Source organism: Gopherus flavomarginatus, chromosome 9 (assembly GCF_025201925.1).
Source record: "Gopherus flavomarginatus isolate rGopFla2 chromosome 9, rGopFla2.mat.asm, whole genome shotgun sequence".
NCBI classification, from domain to species: Eukaryota; Metazoa; Chordata; order Testudines; family Testudinidae; genus Gopherus; species Gopherus flavomarginatus.
The window spans coordinates 61723801-61744492 of NC_066625.1; the positions used below are offsets into that span (position 1 = coordinate 61723801).

Sequence of the window (20692 nt, forward strand, 5' to 3'; positions counted from 1 at the left end):
TCTTCCCAGAACAGCATCCGATCATGTTGTCAAGTTTTCCTTCGTAACCATGATAGCTAGAAATTTACTTTTTTTAATGGAAGCTAAGATTCTGATATAAGCACTTTACTCCCGGGGCTCTAGGCATGAGTCTATAATGCTAATGCCTTAAGCCAGCCCTGACTGCAGGCTGGGATCAGACTCCCTTCAGAACATGTAAATGGGCTAACATAGTCATGCTATACTAATGGCCTAAATTTCCTTTCCTTCTCATCATAAAATATGACACGTGATCTTTGTTTCTCTTCTATAGCCTGCCACCTCCAGTGAGCTGTGAAAGACACAGAACAGGATTCAAATGCTGATCCTCTACATAGCAATGTCTCACTGCTCAGTCACTAGCATGGCTATCAAGTTGTTTAATGACCTGTAATAGTGCATTTGGCTGGATATTCTGTATAATTCATAAGTGGGGATATTGTCCCTCTGGATTTGTCTGACACATGGATTTTGTTGTTCCTAATGAGATCTTCACAGGCTGTCAATTATTTATGTAGTTTAAGTGAAATACACAGAATGGGGTGGCTATCCTTCAATTATGCACCTTCAAAATGTTAGGAAAGGAATCATCCCTGATTCCATGTCTCATACCCATGTTTTCTCTTTTGTGTCTGTTCTAAAAAGGCTGTAAGTGACATTGCAGGAGGTTTAGAAGTGAAAAAAAGAATTAATCCAAATACTCTTTTTAATTACCTTGCAAACGGAATACAGTAACCAAATAGCATCAGCTTTCACAGAAACAGAAGCATGGGAGACAAAGGGAGAAAAGAGATTTCCAACTTTATTTTGGTGTATTGTGTGAACTCTTTTTCTACTGTAAATCACAGGTAAATGCAGGCATGTTGTCATTTAGCTGTTGTGTGCAGTAGAGAGCTTAGTGCAAGGCATGCATGGGATTGAATGCAAGCAGCGCTGTGTAAACATTTATCCAAAACTGAAAACTAAACTATCCTTTACTCCTGCTGTATAAAGTTTAAGGACATTTAAGATTGTTCTTTGAATCTTATCTGTACCTTGACAACTCAATTCTGCTGTTTTTTTTGTTTTGTACTTGCTATAAATGTGCATGTTGTTCTCCTCCTCCTTATCCAGTCATACAGGCTGTATGATGGGCTTGTTGTCTGCATAACTTTTTATAATGGAAGCCTTCAAAAGATAGGCCTCAGAGCTTCCATCCATTAATGTTAATGTGCTGATTCTCTGTAGCCCTTTACCATGTGTAGTTACTTATACCAATGCAAAGCATGACCAAGTCAAAGTGGTAGCATTTTAAACTTGCTTTGCATTCACTTTGTACTGATATAAAGGACTACACAAGGGACATGTCTATACTGCCCCGAAGATTGGACTATGGGATGTGAATAGCAATGCGCACTAAAGAGCTGCACTGTTACTTCCCTGGGTGGATGCTGCCGATGCAAACTAAAAGGTTTCTATTTTGCATTGACATAACCATCTTCAAACCGGACTTTATTCTTTATTAAAGGTGAACTCTGAACATTTCAGTTCATGCCTGCAGCATCCACATGGGGGAGAAACTGCACAGCACTTTTGAGCACATTGCTATTCGCACCCCTGTAGTCTGAGCTGTGGGACCAGATGGACATGCCCCTTGATGCAGGGCAGCAGGGAATCAAGCCCTGTGTTCCATATAGTAACTGACATGTATGTGTCAGAACTGTATGTGCAAAAGATTCCACTTTAAGGGACCACACTACAAGTCTTAACATGGACTATGCACTTGACACAGTATTAAGCATTCAGGTCAGTCTCTGATCTTTTTGTGCAAGAAAATAATGTATGCTTGGGGAACTGTATCCGTAAGATTACTCAGACAGAGCTCATAATGCTAACACTTTTGATGCCATTAAGCTGCCGTCTCCACATCCTTATTGGTTGAATCCACTGCCCACACTCTCCAAAACTGAAACCACTGGCACAAGCCAAGTGAAGAAAAGTGGATTTTAACTCTCACAAGGAGAGAAAAACCAGTGCAGTTAGTTACTAAATGCTTTCTCATGGTCTTTGCCCATTCAAATTTTACAACGTGATTATGCATTTAAAAGTGTGGTTAGATTTAGATTGTAGGCTAGATGGGACAGAGACCAAGTCTGCCTTTGTCTAATACGGGATCTAGCACATAGGTAAATACTAAGTAAATCCCTTGCTCCACCAATGTTCTATGTTCGTCATAGAGATTTAAGAAACACATACATAAAGAGTGAGAGTTCCCATGCGTTGTCTATAAAGGGATTTGTAAACGAGACGTGGAATAGAAAGACAAGAACTGCTGGTAGTGGAGGAAAGCCTGCTTGTGCCTTGCATGGTGGAATTTATATGTGAAGTAGTCATTTTTTAAAATGAGACCAGCAGAATTCTCCTCTGTACCTGGGGAATTTGGGCTACCCACTGGATACGTGCCAGTTCGTTTTTTCCAGTGTACTTAAATCCTTTTTAAGACCGCAAAAATTTCAGTGTTGATGTGATTTGGTAATTCAAGCTACTTTATTTTATTTTGCTCCTACCTAGCTTGTTTTCCTCAACCCATTATTCACACTGTTTTTTAGTTTGTGACTCCTCTTTGCTCTCCCCTTCTACTCATCAATCGGGAGTATTGCAAGGTATGGAACATTTGTAGAACAAAGAAGAAAGCCTTGCTTCTTTCACTTTAAAACTGACCAGATGGCATTTATCACACCAGCACCACAGGGGAGTGTTGTTTTATCACACAAGGTGAAACCCTGAAAAATACTCAAGCCCCATTTAAGATTCTTGGCTCATGAAAGGCATCAAAATACAACTGCATCCACTCTTCATGGAAACCACGGCTTCTTTCAAAAATACAGGAGCCTGCTCAATCTTCAGAAAGCCAACATTTCACAAAGCAAACCTCTCCAGTTCTCATCCTACCTCCAACCACCCTTTCTGGCAAAACTGTCAAAGTAACGACAGGCAAGCTCCAACAGTGGAATATGTACCAACGCTCTGGGTGCTTTGGGAGACGCTGTATCTCAGTACTCATACTGCTTACCATCCTACATGCTACTGCTAGAGTAGATGCTCAGCACAACAATGGTTCCTAACATTCCTCTCCAACAGGACCCAGTGACTGGTGATGGGTAACTTCTCACCCTCAAAAACCCTCCCCTACATCTGCTCTTCGCATAATTTCTCTTACCTGAAATGTTATGACGTGTCTCTCTGCCCTCCCGCTTAACCTTAGGTGAAAATTTGACCACAAAAAATTAATTCATGTTGGTTTTTACCTCACCTAAAGGCATTCACTGATTTTTTTTTCATGCCTACCTAAGTAAACATTGCACCTATTTTGTGCATTCAGAACTCCCACTTGTGTGCACAGACAGAGGATACCCAGCTAATCTGCTTTTCCCATGCAAATAGCTGTGTACAGTAACATAGTCAATATCAATGTCAGTGCTATACGGCGGGCATCTAATATCAGAGGATAGGGCTGATTTTTTTAAATGCATTGATAATTGGTATCATTCAAACCGTGCATAGGAAGGAAGATGATTAATGTGCAGTCTCTCTTCTTTTTCAGATTTCTCAGGGGACATATTTTCACTTATTCACACCTTCTACTGTGGCAAAAATGGACTATTTTCCTCACCAAAAACCAGCAGTGTAATGCCCATCTGATACATGCCTCAAGGAACTCCTATTTAAAATCTGTTGAAAGTAAGTCAATGAACAACTTGCTTAAAGATAGCTTTAGTCAGCTGTATGGCTATTTGTGGCTCAAGAATAATCATAAACTAAGAATACACTAATATTAGCAGTCTGATATTATTTATATTATTTCGGCTATGGGGGGTGGAATAAAAATGAGCAATAAAGCAGACATTGAAGTGTGCTGTTCCCTGACTATATGGTGCCAGTGCATGTCACAAATGTTTTATGTACCCTGATTATCCATCATGTTAGAAGTTCACTGCAACAAACTGTAAATCAGCAGCTCAATTGTTGGGAGTGTACAATGTGAAATAGAAGATTATCTGCATTGTAAATGAAGATTTGGATTCCTGTTGCTGTGACAGTTAATTTTAGAACTGACGATGTAGAAGTGGAGACTATAGACCACTTGTTGTTTCCTGTATTGTGTATCGAGCCATTCTACTTCTGCCTTTATTGTGGTGATAGCTGAAACATCCTGCAGTTCCTCGTGACTTTAGATCTAAGTGGAAAGCTTGACATTTATATATGCACACCTAAATCGGCCAAGACTGTGAAAAAAACCACACACCTGACTAATGTAGCCATGCTGATATCCCTTCCCCACCCCAGTGCAGACACAGCTATGTCAAAAGAAAAGTGCTTCCATCAACGTAGCTAACATCGTTCAGGGACTTGCATGGTGTCAAGTATCAGAGGAGTAGCCGTGTTAGTCTGGATCTGTAAAAGCAGCAAAGAATCCTGTGGCACCTTATAGACGAACAGACATTTTGGAGCATGAGCTTTCGATGCATGCATCCGACGAAGTGGGTATTCACCCACGGAAGCTCATGCTCCAAAACTTCTGTTAGTGTATAAGGTGCCACAGGATTCTTTGCTGCTTATCATTCAGGGAGGTGGTGTTCCTATATTAACAGGGGAAAAAACCCTCTGTCATTGTAGGTTGTGCTTACTCAACGGTGCTGGGCCGACATAGCTGTGAGGGTTAGCCTCCATAGTGCAGACTTAATCTCTTTTAAAAAATGCAACTATGCTTTAAAAATCCAGTAATGATAGATTGACAAAGGCCATACTGAGGTCATAATTCTGAACTCAGGTGCACATGTACAGTTATCTGGCAACATGTGCACGAGAGATGCATAGCAATGGGCATATCCAAGGTCAGAGTTCTGTCCAGAATCACTTCTTAATCCAAAAAGGAGAGGAGAATAGAAAAAGAATGTATTTTACTGTTCTCAGGCAGTTTGTTTCTTGTAGCATCCAACAAATTTCTAAATGACTGCAGTGCGGGGCGGGAGTCAGGAGTTAAAAAATGTTACATTATTTCATTTCTAGAAATCTCTTCCAACCGCTCGATAACCCACTTAAAGAATATTTTTTAATTGGTTCCAGCATTTGGTTTAGTGTGTGGATGGCTTGTCTGGAGGGATTTCTTATAGTTTCTTGGCAATGAGATTTGTATTACTTATTCTGCTTCTACTTTCCACCAAGGTTTGAGTACAATTTCCTTAATGCCATTCAAGTCCTTTACCAAAGCCTACTGAAACCAGTTTAAAGACTCTTGTTGGCTTTGCCTTGGATCAAGTCCTTAATGCGCTGTCTTTTTTCACAAGGAGGGTAAGGTATTTCAGATCAGATCTGAAAATATTGACTGAAGATCATATGGGATTCCATACCCTTAATTTTGTTTAGTTCACCTCTGGCACTATTTTCCCCTATCCCTTTCATTTGCCTGTTTTCATTTGCTGTGTTTGTCTGATGCATGTGGTGAGCACCCTTGGGTAGGGACCATTTTGTTTTGAAATCTCTGTAAAGCTAAATTTGACATTTTGGTGCTATATAAATATAGTATAAATAATAATCATATTGAGTCCATATTCTTAGCCTCTGTTTCAGGTTTATTTGAAGGTGCTTCAAGCTCTGTAGATGTTTTAGAAAATCTTGAGAAAATTCAGGTGTTTTTCATTTATCTCAGTGCCTTAAGCTCTCGCCTCAAGGCTTCTAAAGGTATTCTTCAGGAAGTAAGTGGAAGGTTTAGGTGAGACAGTATCTCTCATTCTCTAACTCTTAAATTCGGCTTGATGTCAGTCCTCCTATTCTGTGGTTTTTGTGCACCTGAGTCACTAACCCCAAATGTGAAATATTCCCAAGCAAGTTTCCTGACCAAAGAATATTCAATGGAGTCCTTTTATCTCTTTTGGTAGCTTTTATTCTTAAAGAACTCAAACAACTTAGAAAATAATAGGTGATTAAAACCAACAGCGCTTCAGAAACCTGAACTATTTTAATAAATGCTCCCAATTGATCTCTTAAAATAGATGATGATACTTTCTCTAAGGCTGAAGTTAAAAATAATTGGACTGAATTTTTTGTTCTGTTCTTTGCTCTCTCTCTTTTTTTTTTTTTTTTTTTTTTTTTTTTTTTTTTTTTTTTTTTAAGATAATGACAGTATCTTGGCTAGCTTCCTGTAATCAGAGGTTTTTATGTATATTGGCTGAGGCTTCTTCAGCATCTCTCTCTCTCTCTCTCTCCTTTAGTTCAGAATGTCTGATCCTGTATCAGTTGAAAGAGCTTCTAAGCAACTAGACAGCCTTTGGTTGGAGGTATTTTTTTAACTTATTAAATTGTTATTTTTTGTCCTGTAGCTCTGAGTTTTGGATACAGGGAAATCTGTTATTTTTGTACAGAAAGATGAGAGATAGCTTTAATGTGGCTTCATGGGTTAAACTGCACCCACTGAAATGAGGCACAGATTAACCAATGTGCACTTATCAGGGGGTAGCCGTGTTAGTCTGTATCCACAAAAACAACAAAGAGTCCAGTGGCACCTTAAAGATGCCACCGGACTCCAATGTGCACTTGGCCACTTCTACAGGGCCCCAATCTCAGGTTTTGCCTGGCTGCCTCTCCGTCATGACAGAGGGGCAGCTGACAAATTTAAGTAAGCGGCATTGTGACCTAGTGCATAGGTTACAGCGCAATTCGGGTTTGGCTGGGTCACCCCTGCATCATGACAGAGGGGCAGCTGGGCCAAATTTGAGCAAGTGCTGTTGCAACTTGGTGCTGGCACCTGCCATTAATAGTAGGGGAGCAACTCACCTGCCCCACCTGGGCACAGATCCCACAGTCACTGCCATTGCTGGCATCATCATGCCAGCCTGAGGAGGTCCACAAAGCCGAGAGCCCTGAGGTAGGAGTGGGGTTCGGATTCAGGGATACCACTCCTGCTGGGGCTCAGGGAGAAGAGGGACCAGGAGCAGCACCATGGCTGACTGCAGGGCAGAGTGCCTTACCCGACTACCCCACAGACATGGGCTCTCTGTGACCAACTCATCCCTACAGACCTAATATAGTGGTATTTTAAATCTGTGTTTAAGTGCTTTGCAGGCTTAGGATATGAAGCTTGATCAGTGAATATACCCTCTGATCACTTCTCCCCATGTCTCTCTCAGATTATTCCTGTCCCTGGATGGACTAATCTTCTGAGAGAGCCTAGCATGGGACAGCAGATAGTTTGAATGAAGCCATATAACCTATAACAGAAGTTATGATAAATGTGCTTGTGGCCTGAATTTGGCCACTTTTTTTTCTCCCTTTCCAAAATAATGTTGATTCTGAATAGCTTTTGGGGAGACAAAATAAAACCCAAGTAGAATGATACGGGGTACAATATGGATCATTGTAAATTTAAGAGGCTCTAGTCTGCATAGAGCAAGACAAGAGACTTCATAAAAGGTTTTGTTGTTGCTATGAAATACAGAATAATATCAAACTGCCGCATCTGTCCAGGCAGCTTCCATGCATGGAGTCTCATCGAGTTAAGTGGAGTTTCATGTGCATTCTGGGTCATGCAAAGCAACTTCCAAGATCTAGGCCTTAGGCCCTATTGTTCCATGACACATGTACTTTAAAGAATTAAGGAAATTAGTTAGGGAAGTGGATTGGACTGAAGAACTTGTGGATCTAAATGCGGAGGAGGCCTGGAATTACTTTAAGTTGAAGCTGCAGAAACTATCAGAAGCTTGCATCCCAAGAAAGGGGGAAAAAGCCATAGGCAGGAGTTGTAGACCAAGCTGGATGAGCAAGCATCTCAGAGAGGTGATTAAGAAAAAGCAGAAAGCCTACAAGGAGTGGAAGATGGGTGGGATTAGCAAGGAAAGCTACCTTAGTGAGGTCAGAACATGTAGGGATAAAGTGAGAAAGGCTAAAAGCCATGTAGAGTTGGACCTTGCAAAGGGAATTAAAACCAATAGTAAAAGGTTCTATAGCCATATAAATAAGAAGAAAACCAAGAAAGAAGAAGTGGGACTGCTAAACACTGAGGATAGAATGGAGGTTCAGGATAACCTAGGCATGGCCCAATATCTAAATAAATACTTTGCCTCAGTCTTTAATAAGGCTAATGAGGAGCTTAGGGATAATGGAAGGATGACAAATGGGAATGAGGATATGGAGGTAGATATTACCACATCTGAGGTAGAAGCCAATCTTGAACAGCTTAATAGGACTAAATCGGGGGGCCCAGATAATCTTCATCCAAGAATATTAAAGGAACTGGCACATGAAATTGCAAGCTTGTTAGCAAGAATTTTTAATGAATCAGTAAACTCAGGGGTATACCGTATGACTGGAGAATTGCTAACATAGTTCCTATCTTTAAGAAAGGGAAAAAAAGGTGATCCGAGTAACTATAGGCCTGTTAGTTTGACATCTGTAGTATGTAAGGTCTTGGAAAAATTTTTGAAGGAGAAAGTAGTTAAGGACATTGAGGTCAGTGGTAATTGGGACAAAGTACAACATGGTTTTACAAAAGGTAGATCGTGCCAAACCAACCTGATCTCCTTCTTAGAGAAGGTGACAGATTATTTAGACAAAGGAAATGCAGTAGATCTAATTTACCTCGATTTCAGTAAGGCATTTGACACGGTTCCACATGGGGAATTATTAGTTAAATTAGAAAAGATGGAGATCAATATGAAAATTGAAAGGTGGATAAGGAACTGGTTAAAGGGAAGACTCCAACGGGTCATACTGAAGGGTGAACTGTCAGGCTGGAAGGAGGTTACTAGTGGAGTTCCTCAAGGATCAGTTTTGGGACCAATCTTATTTAACCTTTTTATTACTGACCTTGGCACAAAAAGCGGGAATGTGCTAATAAAGTTTGTGGATGACACAAAGCTGGGAGGTATTGCTAACACAGAGAAGGACTGGGATATCATACAAGAAGATCTGGATGACCTTGTAAACTGGAGTAATAGTAATAGGATGAAATTTAATAGTGAAAAGTGCAAGGTCATGCATTTAGGGATTAATAATAAGAATTTTAGTTATAAATTGGGGGACACATCAATTGGAAGCAACAGAGGAGGAGAAGGACCTTGGAGTATTGGTTGATCACAGGATGACTATGAACCGCCAATGTGATATTGCCGTTAAAAAAGCTAATGCAGTTTTAGGATGCATCAGGCAAGGTATTTCTAGCAAAGATAAGGAGGTGTTAGTACCGTTATATAAGGCACTGGTGAGACCTCATCTGGAATACTGTGTGCAGTTCTGGTCTCCCATGTTTAAGAAGGATGAATTCAAACTGGAACAGGTTCAGAGACGGGCTACTAGGATGGAAAACCTATCTTATGAAAGGAGACTCAAAGAGCTTGGCTTGTTTAGCCTAACCAAAAGAAGGTTGAGGAGGGATATGCTTGCTCTTTATAAATATATCAGAGGGATTAATATTAGGGAGGGAGAGGAATTATTTAAGTTAGTACCAATGTAGACACAAGAACAAATGGGTATAAACTGGACACTAGGAAGTTTAGACTTGAAATTAGACGAAGGTTTCTAACCATTAGAGGAGTGAAGTTCTGGAACAGCCTTCCAAGGGGAGTAGTGGGGGCAAAAGACATATCTGGCTTTAAGACTAAGCTTGATAAGTTTATGGAAGGGATAGTATGATGGTATAGCTTAATTTTTGCAATTGATCTTTGATCATCAGCAGGTAAGTATGCCCAGTAGTCTGTGATGGGATGTTAGATGGGATGGGATCTGGGTTACTGCAGAGAATTCTTTCCTGAGTGCTGGCTGGTGAGTCTTGCCCACATGCTCAGGGTTTAGCTGATCGCCATAGTTGGGGTCGGGAGGGAATTTTCCTCCAGGGCAGATTGGCAGAGGCCCTGGAGGTTTTTCGCCTTCCTCTGCAGCATGGGGCATGGGTCACTTGCTGGTGGATTCTCTGCAGCTTGAGGTCTTCAAACCACAATTTGAAGACTTCAGTAACTCAGACATAGGTTAGGGGTTTGTTATAGAAGTGGATGGGTAGGATTCTGTGGCCTGCTTTGTGCAGGAGGTCAGACTGGATGATCATATTGGTCCCTTCTGACCCTAAAGTCTGTGAGTCTATGAGTATATTGAATTCTGTGGGAGTCATACTTAGGTATCCAAGAATAAAAATTGCCCTTAGTATTTATTTTCTTGGCAGATAAAACGAGATGCTATTTCAATATCGGACTCTGATTAGATTAACGGTGGGAATCTGGTGAAATCACTACCAATCTAATTCTAATGGGATAACTGAGAAGCTAATTATTATGGAAAAATACCCTTGAACTAGAGGTTTTTTTTTAAAATAGATAAACCTTGACAGTGCTCCTTTAAGGTATGTATTGCAGGAGTCCTTTATGTAAATATTCCCTCTAAGCATAATATTGGGACCACTCTGATCTGTGCAGACCTGTTCTTTCTGGTATAGTGTTCGCTAAGTGTTCTGTCAGTGTGTGACAAAATCTGCTTTTTGGGCAGTCATGTGAGGGTCTTCGTCAAGAGAAATGACATTTTCGGAGGGCTTGGTTTGTCTATTAATAGGCAGCACTGTCACTGGGAAAGTTCAAGGAGTTTTAGAAAGTCTTTGTAGAAGTCTGAAGACATAACATCTTTAGGGAGCCTGAAATCATTGTAGAAGTGATAGGGATGGATGCCTTTAGAGGAAGGAAAGAGTGGGTGATCCCCTTCTAACGGATAATAGTCGTCCTATGAGGATAGAGAGAGAATTTTTTCATTCTGAGGAACACTTTCATTAGGGTCCTGATCTAACTTGAACATTTATTTTATTTAGCATTTGCATATTCACCAAACCAAGCGATAGCATTCTTTGTGGCCAAGTGGAGCTCTCATTGCCCTGCTGAATTTGGTTAGGGGGCACTCCTCAATAATGTGCATCATTGTTTGATTGGCACAATAGCTGCAGCTTGGTTTGTCTCAAAGACCCCAGCGGTCCTGGCTGGCTGCACAGAGGCCTTGCCCAGTTTGGAAGGGTCCACTGGCAACGTGGCAGGTCGAAGCCGAGTGGGCGAGCAGTAGGGACTGTGATAATGAACTGATTCGTGATTGATATTAAGCACCAGTCTTCTCACCACAGCGACTTCGCTGTCATGTCCTGGCATGGCAGCCTTGACCACAGTGGGGATCGGGATGAAAGACTTATAGCTGGTGGGCTAAAAAGATAGCTGAACAAGGTCAGGCTTCGGTTGGCAAGTACCATCTCAAGCAGCTTACCAGCTGCAATCTCTGTCCTGATGTAAGTGGGAGCAACGTGGCTCAGAACTGGAAGCCATGGAAGATAAGTCGGTTGGAGAGTTCCTGTGATGATATGCACTGTTGAGTTGAGTTGCATATCAACAAATTTGATGTATACTGACCGATTCCATACTGGTGCATGGTACTTTGCTATTATGTATCAGATGGCAAGGACTGAGGGTTGGAGCATCCGCTTCCTGTGAAGAACCTGCCAGTGTGAGGAGAAGGTTGTTGTGCATGTCTTGACCTTCACAGCTATCTTGCTCACGTGGCTTTTATATGTCAGTGTTTGGTCAAAGGTCATGACTGTGTAAATTGGGTATGCTTCAGCCTCTGGCTGTTCTTTATGCTGTTTAGTTCTCTCTCAGAATTGATATGGTGGAGGTGGAATGTTCTAAAGACTGTCTTGCTGCTGCTTGGCTGAAGCCACTAGGTCTTATGGTGATCTGCCAGCTTTGCAGCATCGTCACTCGGTCTTCTCCAGCTCAGAGAAAGTTGGAGCCTACAGTTCGCAGCAGATGTCTGCATAGATGTGTCTGTTACAGCTATCCCCCTATTCCATTTTGTTTCTTACAGCTGTCCCCATACTCCATTTTGTTTTTGTTCTCCTCCTGTGGCCGCCCTTCCCTGGCTGTTAAGTTGTTTACCAGGGCCACTGCCCTTCTCAAACGGAGGGCCCCTTGAGTTGTTTAACAAGAGCCATTGCCCTTCTCAAAGGGATGGCCATTTGTGCTGTGTGCTAAATGGGACCACTGCCCTGTTCAAAGGGTTAGTCCTGTTATCACCTCGTTGAACCTGGGCACGGTGTAGGGCAGGCAATGTCCAGAACTGCAAGACCTATTGTGTTTTTAAGATCCTGGGCACGAGTCATAGGCCTCATGTGCTTTTGAGTCACCTATTGCACAGGACTCTGCCCAGACATGTTTCTGTGCTCACCTGCAGTCTTTTCCCTGTGCCTCCTCCCCTGTGACAGAGGGAGCCTATCAGGATTACTGGCGGGAAACTGCCTGAGTTTGCCTTTAAAAACAGACATTTTTGAAACAAACATCAGAAAGGATCCTGCATTGCTGCCAGGTCTGATCAGCCAGGGGTTCTGGGGGGTCCTTTCTCCACTCTCGTTTTATTTTTTGAGCGTACCCCCATTTTTTGAACCCTCCCCCCATGAAGAACGAATTGCTACCTGAGAGATCTCCTGATTATTAAGACTGTACTGAGCCCTCCTTGCTTCTTCTGATGTTGCTGCTGCTTCTGCCTTTGCTGCTGCCTTGGGGACTGGTAAGAATCCCTCTGTGAAACTTTCCCTACTTTTATTTTATTATTTTAGCTGCTGGCTCTGTTTCCCCAGCACACAGACTCAAGCTAAACCTTGGTCTGTATCTTAAAACCTCTCTTACACTCCGCAGGCGCTTTGCTGCTAAAAATAAGTTTGTGCTGCTGCTAAGCTCTGCTCCTGTGGGCTTTGCCTCTGGGCTCCCTGCTTTCAGCTGTATCCCTTGGCTTCAGCCACCATCCCTTGGCTTCCTTGGGAGCTGTATCCTGGGCACATACCACTCTGCCCTCTGTGACTTCCCCATAGCATACGGTGCACCATAGGTTTTGGTTTTTTTTAGTTTAATAAGTCATAGTTTGTTAAGATTGTAGAGCTTGTAAGTTCACCTGCCTTGTTATAGTTTACTGTTTTGTTGCTCCATATAGTTGCTTTTTATAGTTTTGCTTAGAATTGTGATATTTGTTGTTTATGCCTAGTCGTTGGTTAAGATAGATAAGGTTTTTTGCTGCTTAAATTCGTCTTCCCGCTGTCCCGATCTCTCCCTGAACTTTCCCGTGTCTGTTTTTCCCCCGCTTCAGTCTCCCCCTCTGTGTACTTCTCAGTGTCTATAGATAAGGTTTTTGCTGCTTAAATTTGTCTTCCTGCTGTCCCGATCTCTCCCTGAACTTTCCCGTGTCTGTTTTTCCCCCGCTCCAATCTCCCCCTCTGTGTACTTCTCCATGTCTATAGATAAGGTTTTTGCTGCTTGAATTCGTGTCTGTTTTTCCCCCGCTCCAATCTCCCCCTCTGTGTGCTTCACCGTGTCCCCGTTATATCCCTTTGCTGCTTTTTCCCCCGCATCTGCACTCTTTCCGAACTTCCCGACTCCTTGCTGCTTCCCCCCCCTCACGTCTGCATCACCCTCCGAACTTCCCAAACCCCTTGCTGCTTCTCCCCCTGTGAAACTTCCCAAACGCATTGCCGTTTTTTTTCCTTTGTTTTTGGTGTCCGCTTGTTGCTTAAACCTCTCTCTAGCACTTCTTTACACTTCTCCGCTGCCCCCCGACGCCCGAAGATCACCATCACGCTGCTCCATTGTCCTTACCCTGCAGGGCTTCAGAATCTCTCGCTGCTTCCAGCCGCACTCTCCTCTCATCAGTTGCCACTAATCATTCACTCCCCTCCCCCCTCCTGTTCCTTGACCCACTTCCTTTTTACACTCTTGCAGATTATCTGCTATCCTAGCCTCACAAATTAAGTCATTACTTTTCTTTTATACCATTACATTGCATAAGTTCACTTATATTCACATTTTACTTGTAATTATAACACCCCATTGGTTGCTTCCACTTTTCTGATATACTTTGTATTTACATTGATACCATTGTGTTACATTGTGTATAAGGCCACTAACCACTTAATACATTCTATCTAAGATTGTTGACTATTTTATATAGAAGCTACCATTTTATTTTGCATTTCTTTTGATACGCTTATTGACTGTACTGTATCCCATTGTGCTGAACCCCACTTACTGTACCCCACTGTTAGAACTTCCTACACTGTTCAATAAGAAGAACTCCCCCCATCATTGTCTATACACCCCATACACCCTATACACCCCATCCCATCGTATTTCATTGTTAAATTCCCACCACATCCTTTTTCCTTTAATAAAGAAATTAATTGGCACCCCACCTGTGTGGTAATTGCCCCCCAAGATCCCATATACCTGCAGGCAGGGACAAGATGAACTTCTGTTACTGGGTCATTGAAGTATAGATTGAGCAAGCTTGTGTTTACTGTAATGAGAGATGGATTAGGCCCTTGTTTCCTAAAGTCATCAGTCCTGTTAATGTTTACAGGTCAATTCTGTTCATTAGGCAGTTCTGTTCATAGGAGTTGTACATGTTTATCAGTAGCAAAACAAAGTCCATATTGGGAAAATGTCAATAAATGCATTAATTGAGTACATAAAAATGCAAATACATTTGTTTTGCATGAGCAAATGTTGATCTGCACACAAATTAAATTGTATGGAGAATTGTGCATTTGCAAATTTAAGGAGACCCACCGAAAAATGTGGCCCAAAAAATTTAGCTCGCTTGTTTTTATAGTCGTTCGAAAATGTTGACACACAAATATGTTTAGTATATTGAAACCTCATACTTTCAAAATCCCTGCATCATCAACTTCTCCAGTTCTGGTACATATTGGTGTAATGTTCATTTATGGGCAGGTATCCAGCCTCACAATACCTCTGTGAGGCAGAGAACTACTCTCCCCATTTTACCAATGGGAAGCTGAGGTACAGCAGGATTATTTTCATTTATTTATTCACATATTTATTTGTATTGTGGTAGCACCTAGAAGCCCCAGTCATAGCCCAAGGCCCCAATGTGATAGGCACTATACAAGCACATAATAAAGACCATCGTTGCCCTAAGGAGCTTATAGTCTTAAGTATAAATATAAGACAATAGATGGTACAACAATCAGAGAGCAAGAACACACAGTAGCAATGAGATAAAACTGGTGAGAAAGAAGAAGAATTGTCACTGCACACCAGAGACCTAACCAAATGACTTGCCCTAGGTCACACAGCAAGTGGGGCAGAGCAAAGAATTAAACCTGAATCTTCCCAGTGCCAGGCTGGTGCCATAAGCCCTGGACCACGCTTCTTTTCCAGTTGAAGAATTTTCAGAAAGGGAACTGGTTTGCTTACTCTGCAGACAAAAATGTAGATGTCCTGATTAAACAATGATGTTCAAAATAAACAAATAAACCATCAAATCTAGCTAGACTAAAACAGCAATCAAGTTTTCTGTGATCTCTCCCAGCATCCATTATTGAATAATTGTTTTTTTAAAAAAAGTCTGGCATAATCTACATTGCATTTTATTTTTGTGAAAATAGAGAGCTGAAAGACATATTCCTAATTTAAGCAGTACTCATCGGTTTGTATTAGTTTGGCTTTTTTCATGTTTACAACACAACTAAAGAATATGTCTGTAGTATTTATGTAAGTTCTTTTTGCTTAGACACCTGAAAATCCAGGTTAGGAAGGTATGATGGGGTGTCCACCTCATACAAGGCCCGAGTAGGTAAAAAGGAGCAGTTAACCTGTGATGAAACCTAATACCTGATGAAGCCCAGCTGGGGGAGGAGGTGGGACAGGCATAAAAAGAGGAAGCTGGTGGTAAGACAAGGGCTGCAGTCACTCCTTAAAGTGTAGGGGAATTGGCAAGAGTCAAGGAGGACTCCTAGGAAGGAGTAAGTCCTGGAATCCTGCCTGGGAATACAGACTGTGACAAGATCTCAAGAAAACCGAAATAGGAAACTCCAGTGGCAACCTGGGGGGAAAGGGGTGGGGGAGGGCAGAACAAGAGATGAAAGGTGGGAAATAGCCAAGGGAAACAGCAAAGGGGTCTGGGATTGTATAGACCATGGTTGCTATTCACAGCATAGCATAGACTGGAACCCAGAGTAATAGGTGGGTCCAGGTTCCCTACCAACCATTGGAGAAGTGGCACCATCTGGGGAGTGGAGCAGAGGACTGCCTGAGACACTTCATCCAGCAAGACTTTGTTACAATGGAAGGGGAAAACGGCAGTGACCAAGGTGGAGGGCCAAGCCACAAAGAGGGAGCAATTGAGTCCAGAGAGAGTGACCGTGGGTCAAGCAACTAGAGGAGGGGGCATCAGACTGGTTGAGAGCTAATTCCCAGATGAGCCACAAGGAGGTGCCCCAGCAGTGAGCAGCAAACCCTGTGACAGTTTGTCATTTATTGTTCTAAAACATAAATAAGGATTCTTGGTTACTGAGCATAGTTGCTATAGTAATTTGATGATTAGTCAAATACCATTTTGTAGATTTAGCCAGTCACATCTTAAAAATCCCATTCCACAGGTTTGAAATCCTTAACAGCAAATGTCTGATTAAATATTATCAGCAAGCACGACTTGTTTTCTGACACTGGTTGCTGCTACTTGAATGTGGCATTGTGAATTCCAGGTAGGATGACCAGACCGCAAATGTGAAAAATCGGGCTGGGGGTGGAAGGTAAGAGGAGACTATATAGGAGAGAGACCCAAAAATCAGGACTGTCCCTTTAAAATCGGGACATCTGGTCACCCTAATTCTAGGTGAAAAGTATGGTATCCTTTTGTGGCAATAGTGAAAGTGTGTGTGTGGGGGGGGGAGGACAGAGTGAAAAGTATTGATCAGAGAGGCACCATGCACAGATAAGTTTTCCCTTCCCCTATGGTTCGAACCCGGACTGAGTAGGCTTTTACTCTGAAAATTCAGCAGCCATAATGTGACAGTTGAGAGATGGTTTTCAGGCATCTCTCTCAGCTTGTCAAAGTTCAAATCTCTGGGTTAAGAGAGATGCAAAATAACAGTGCAGTAGCTTTAAATGTACCTATATACTAAACAGCATTTGTTTATAATCCCAGTTTCATGATTGCAGGTCTTTTTGATATAAACTGTAGTGGAGATTTCAGGCCTGAGACTAGTCAAGTAACTGTTGTGGTGAGTTTAAAAAAAAAAAAAAGTCTCTGGAGCAGGGTTGTATTTCCTCTGATTGTTTCATTTCGTAAAAGCTGGGAATACTAGAAAACACTTATTTAATTGTGCTTACCTATCTATTAGGATTGCCTTGTATAGATGTAAATTATAGGGAAGAAGTTGCATGGATTTGTTTGGTGAGAAGAATTGTTAGTGGGGAAAATAATAAAATATTGGTAAAATGTGTTTATATTTAGCTTCAGAGAGTTTAAAGGTATCACAACTGGTGATTACAGAGTATTGAGAAAAGTGTAGTCTGCAGTAAATCTGGGTCTCACTGGCCAATGGATGATCCCAAATGATATATCCTACCCAATGGGAGCAGTTAGTAACAATTGAAAAGAGGAGGAGAAGCAATATGTGCTACACTGAAACCCTGTAGAGCTTTGACAACATGTTGTAATGTGTCTGGAGGGGTAAGATGATACAATAAGACCTCTCATCAGCAGTGTCAAATTCCACCAACAAGTTCAGCAGAAGAATGGAAAGATTCCTGCTGTTAGAATCCTGCTGAGGTTGGATGGTTGTCTTAATTCTGTAATCTGGATGGAAGCTGCTGTACTACTCCTCAGATTTCTAAAGTTATGGATTGGAGCTGAGAATTCTCAGTCCATTTCCCCCCAGGGACATCAGCACCACCTGTTCTCTCTTCCTCCCCCCCTCTTTTTTCCCCCTTACCCCTGTCTGCTTACAAGTGGCTGAAGAGAATCCCAGTTCCACCCACTTTCCATCTGCACCTCTTCCACCCCCAGTTCTCTCACTGCTTTGTTCTGAACCCCTTGTCCTCAGCTCTTTCCCAGCATCAGGCAACATAGGGATCTTGGCAAAACTCAAATACATTTTGAGGTATAAGAAGAGGCTTGCTGGCATGGCAAGGACGCAGGGCCTGTAAGGATCTTTTATCCCAACTCAGCTCCTTCACCTGGTGCACAGAAACCCTCTCTCCTCCTTATTACAAATTATGTCCCAGAGATTCCTTTTTAGCTGAGGAATATGGTCAGTGCCAATGCTGGGTAACATTTCAGGATGGGACAGTTTCCTAGGGGTTAAAAATAAAACCAGATGGTCTTGTATCAGAATGTCCCTATGCACTCTAAAGCTCGTAAAGAGCTACCCTATAAATTTGATTATTTGTATTCTAATTCTTATAATGTGCCAATCAGTCTGTAGATGCGGGTACAGCATGGGAAATCATGTCACCAACAGACTTACTACTGCACACCCACACTCAGACTTCCTACCTCATCACCAGCGCTCAGACCAGAGTCTGAGTAAAGAAATTGGCTTAGACTGTGCCTTAAAGACCAAGAGACATGAGCTTTCTCAGACCAGTTGAGGCAAGCAAACTCTGCAGTTAGATGAGACTGCCCTTTCTCTGGCTGCCTAAGTGGTCATGTCTGGAGGGGCTATAACTACCCTAAATGGCCTCATCTACCATCACAGCCTTTGGGGAAAAGTGATCACTCAAGTATCCAAAAAGATGGGGGAAAGTCTAGAGACCCAGATGATATGCAGTCATGGGGAAACCGCAAGAGAAGAACTATAGAGATAATGTCACAACTTGACTTGCACCTTGAAGCAAATAGAATAAGGCAGCATAGTCTTTGGTTTTATAGGATCTCTGTGGCTAACACTGCAAAACTGTCAAGCAGCTGAGTTATGCAACAGCTAGAGCTTCCCACTGGAGAAGTGTAGATTGAACTGCAAAAATGGAATCACAGAGACATAGATAACTGTGGCAAGTTCTACAGCAGAGAGGGATGTAATCTCTTTACCAGATCCAAATGAAAAACCAATATCTGAAAACCTAGAAGCAATTAGACATCCAGAAATTCTCTGACATTTCAAACCTCTTGCATAAAAGTTTACAGTATATGATTCTGCTCTCTAACAGAAACAGGTACCACTCTACCACATGCCCTATGGCCCCAGTCCAGCAAAACATTTAGTCATTTGATTTCAGCAATACTTCAACATATGCTTTAAGTTAAGTACAACATAAGGGCTTTGCTGAATCAGGGCCTAGATCTCTTTTTCTCTGTATAGAAATGGTTCAGATATGTATGAATGTGTCTTTAGTCTTTAGAAATTATAACAGCATGGGCTTGTCTATATGGTCAGTTTAGTGCATGGAAGGCTCAAATGCTGTAGGTTTACATCCCAGCTTGCCATACGCTAACTGATCGTGTAGATGAGCATCTGTAACTTAAAAAATTGAGGCATTTATGTTAATTCCCACATATACTGCTCATGCACATGCAGAACTGTGCCTTTTTTCTTCAGTGAACTATATTTTAAACTATTGTTTCTACTTGATTTTGGAATACATAGTGTTCACTTTTTGATTCCTTTCAAAAGGGGTCAGTTGCTCATTTCTCTACCTCCAAAATAATAGCAATATCGTTAATGGACATAGCAAGGAATCCATTTTAGCAAACAGTGTCAATTTGCCAGTAAATCCCATATACTCCTTGCAGTGATAGAGATGTAGAGAATATCATTATCTTTGTCAGCTCTTCATATTTTTGCTTACACACATTTGCCATTCTGGACAGATGCCAATGAATTTAAAGCAATGACATTTTTGTAGCTGTATAATGTGCTAGTATTTTCCTATGGTTTATCAGACACAATATAACCACCAAAATCTTACTTAAGAAAGGCTTATGAATTCTTAAAACTAATGCTTAGCGGCACTGTAGAATAAAGCTAATAGACAACTATTTTAATGATGCAGTTGTGCAGGGTGTTTTCTAAACAGTTTCCTATTAAAAACTGTGTCAACCTGGTACAATGTGATTTTTATTTATTTATAATGTGTGTGTGTGTGTGTATATATATTTATTATTGATACATTGTATTATCTGTCACCTATAGTTGGAAATAAACTTCATAATATGGGCTGTCCTGCGGTATGCAGGGCTTTTATCATTTCTAAAGCCAGCACACAGAGAACAGAAGGAGGTTCCCTTGGTGCCCTCCTTCCCCCCAGCCCTCCAAAGAATCCTATATATTCTGGGCCAGATTCTCCATTGCCCCACTCCTTGTGTAGTCATTTCCACTTGTGCAAAATGGATGTAAAATGTTGTTATGACTTGGAAGCATTTCACACTCTCTCTGCACAGGTGTAAATGACTATGAGGTAGAAGGAAGTGGACAACCAGGCCTTTTTAATCTCTAATATTACATAACGATACACTTAGGCTCACGTTTCTTTATTCACTGCCAAAGACACTGCTGTTCATTCTTCTCCACCCAACTCATATTTTCAGGCACTTATTCCTATTTCAGTTTGCCAGCTCCCAAGGATACAGGGAAAAGAATAAAGTTCAGTACAAGATTTTATCATCTGGAAATTTTGTGTTAACAAAATGCAACCAGTACTGTATTATTCCATTGCCAAAAAAAAGAGTAACCCTGAAAAGTGTTCTCTACATCTACAAATGTAACATTTCAGATTTAAAAAAATCTGCTTTTACAGATCCAGACTAACACGGCTACCCCTCTGATATTTCAGATTTGAGAGTGTCAGAAGTGCTTGGGACAGTTGTACCCCTAAAGTCTTCCTTACCT

General features: G+C 41.6%; 1 protein-coding gene across 9 annotated transcripts in view; it reads left to right on the forward strand.

Moving 5' to 3' along the window:
• Positions 1-20692, forward strand: part of OTUD7A (OTU deubiquitinase 7A) — a 260695-nt gene that overhangs the window by 105622 nt on the left and 134381 nt on the right. For 8 of the 9 annotated variants that reach the window (XM_050966986.1, XM_050966982.1, XM_050966983.1 and 5 more), the window contains one exon: positions 3602-3738. The gene's annotated coding sequence lies outside the window, so the exon portion shown is untranslated. Of the gene's footprint in view, positions 1-3601; positions 3739-6269; positions 6336-20692 lie in introns of all 9 variants that reach the window. The other variant, XM_050966987.1, reaches the window with a different exon arrangement.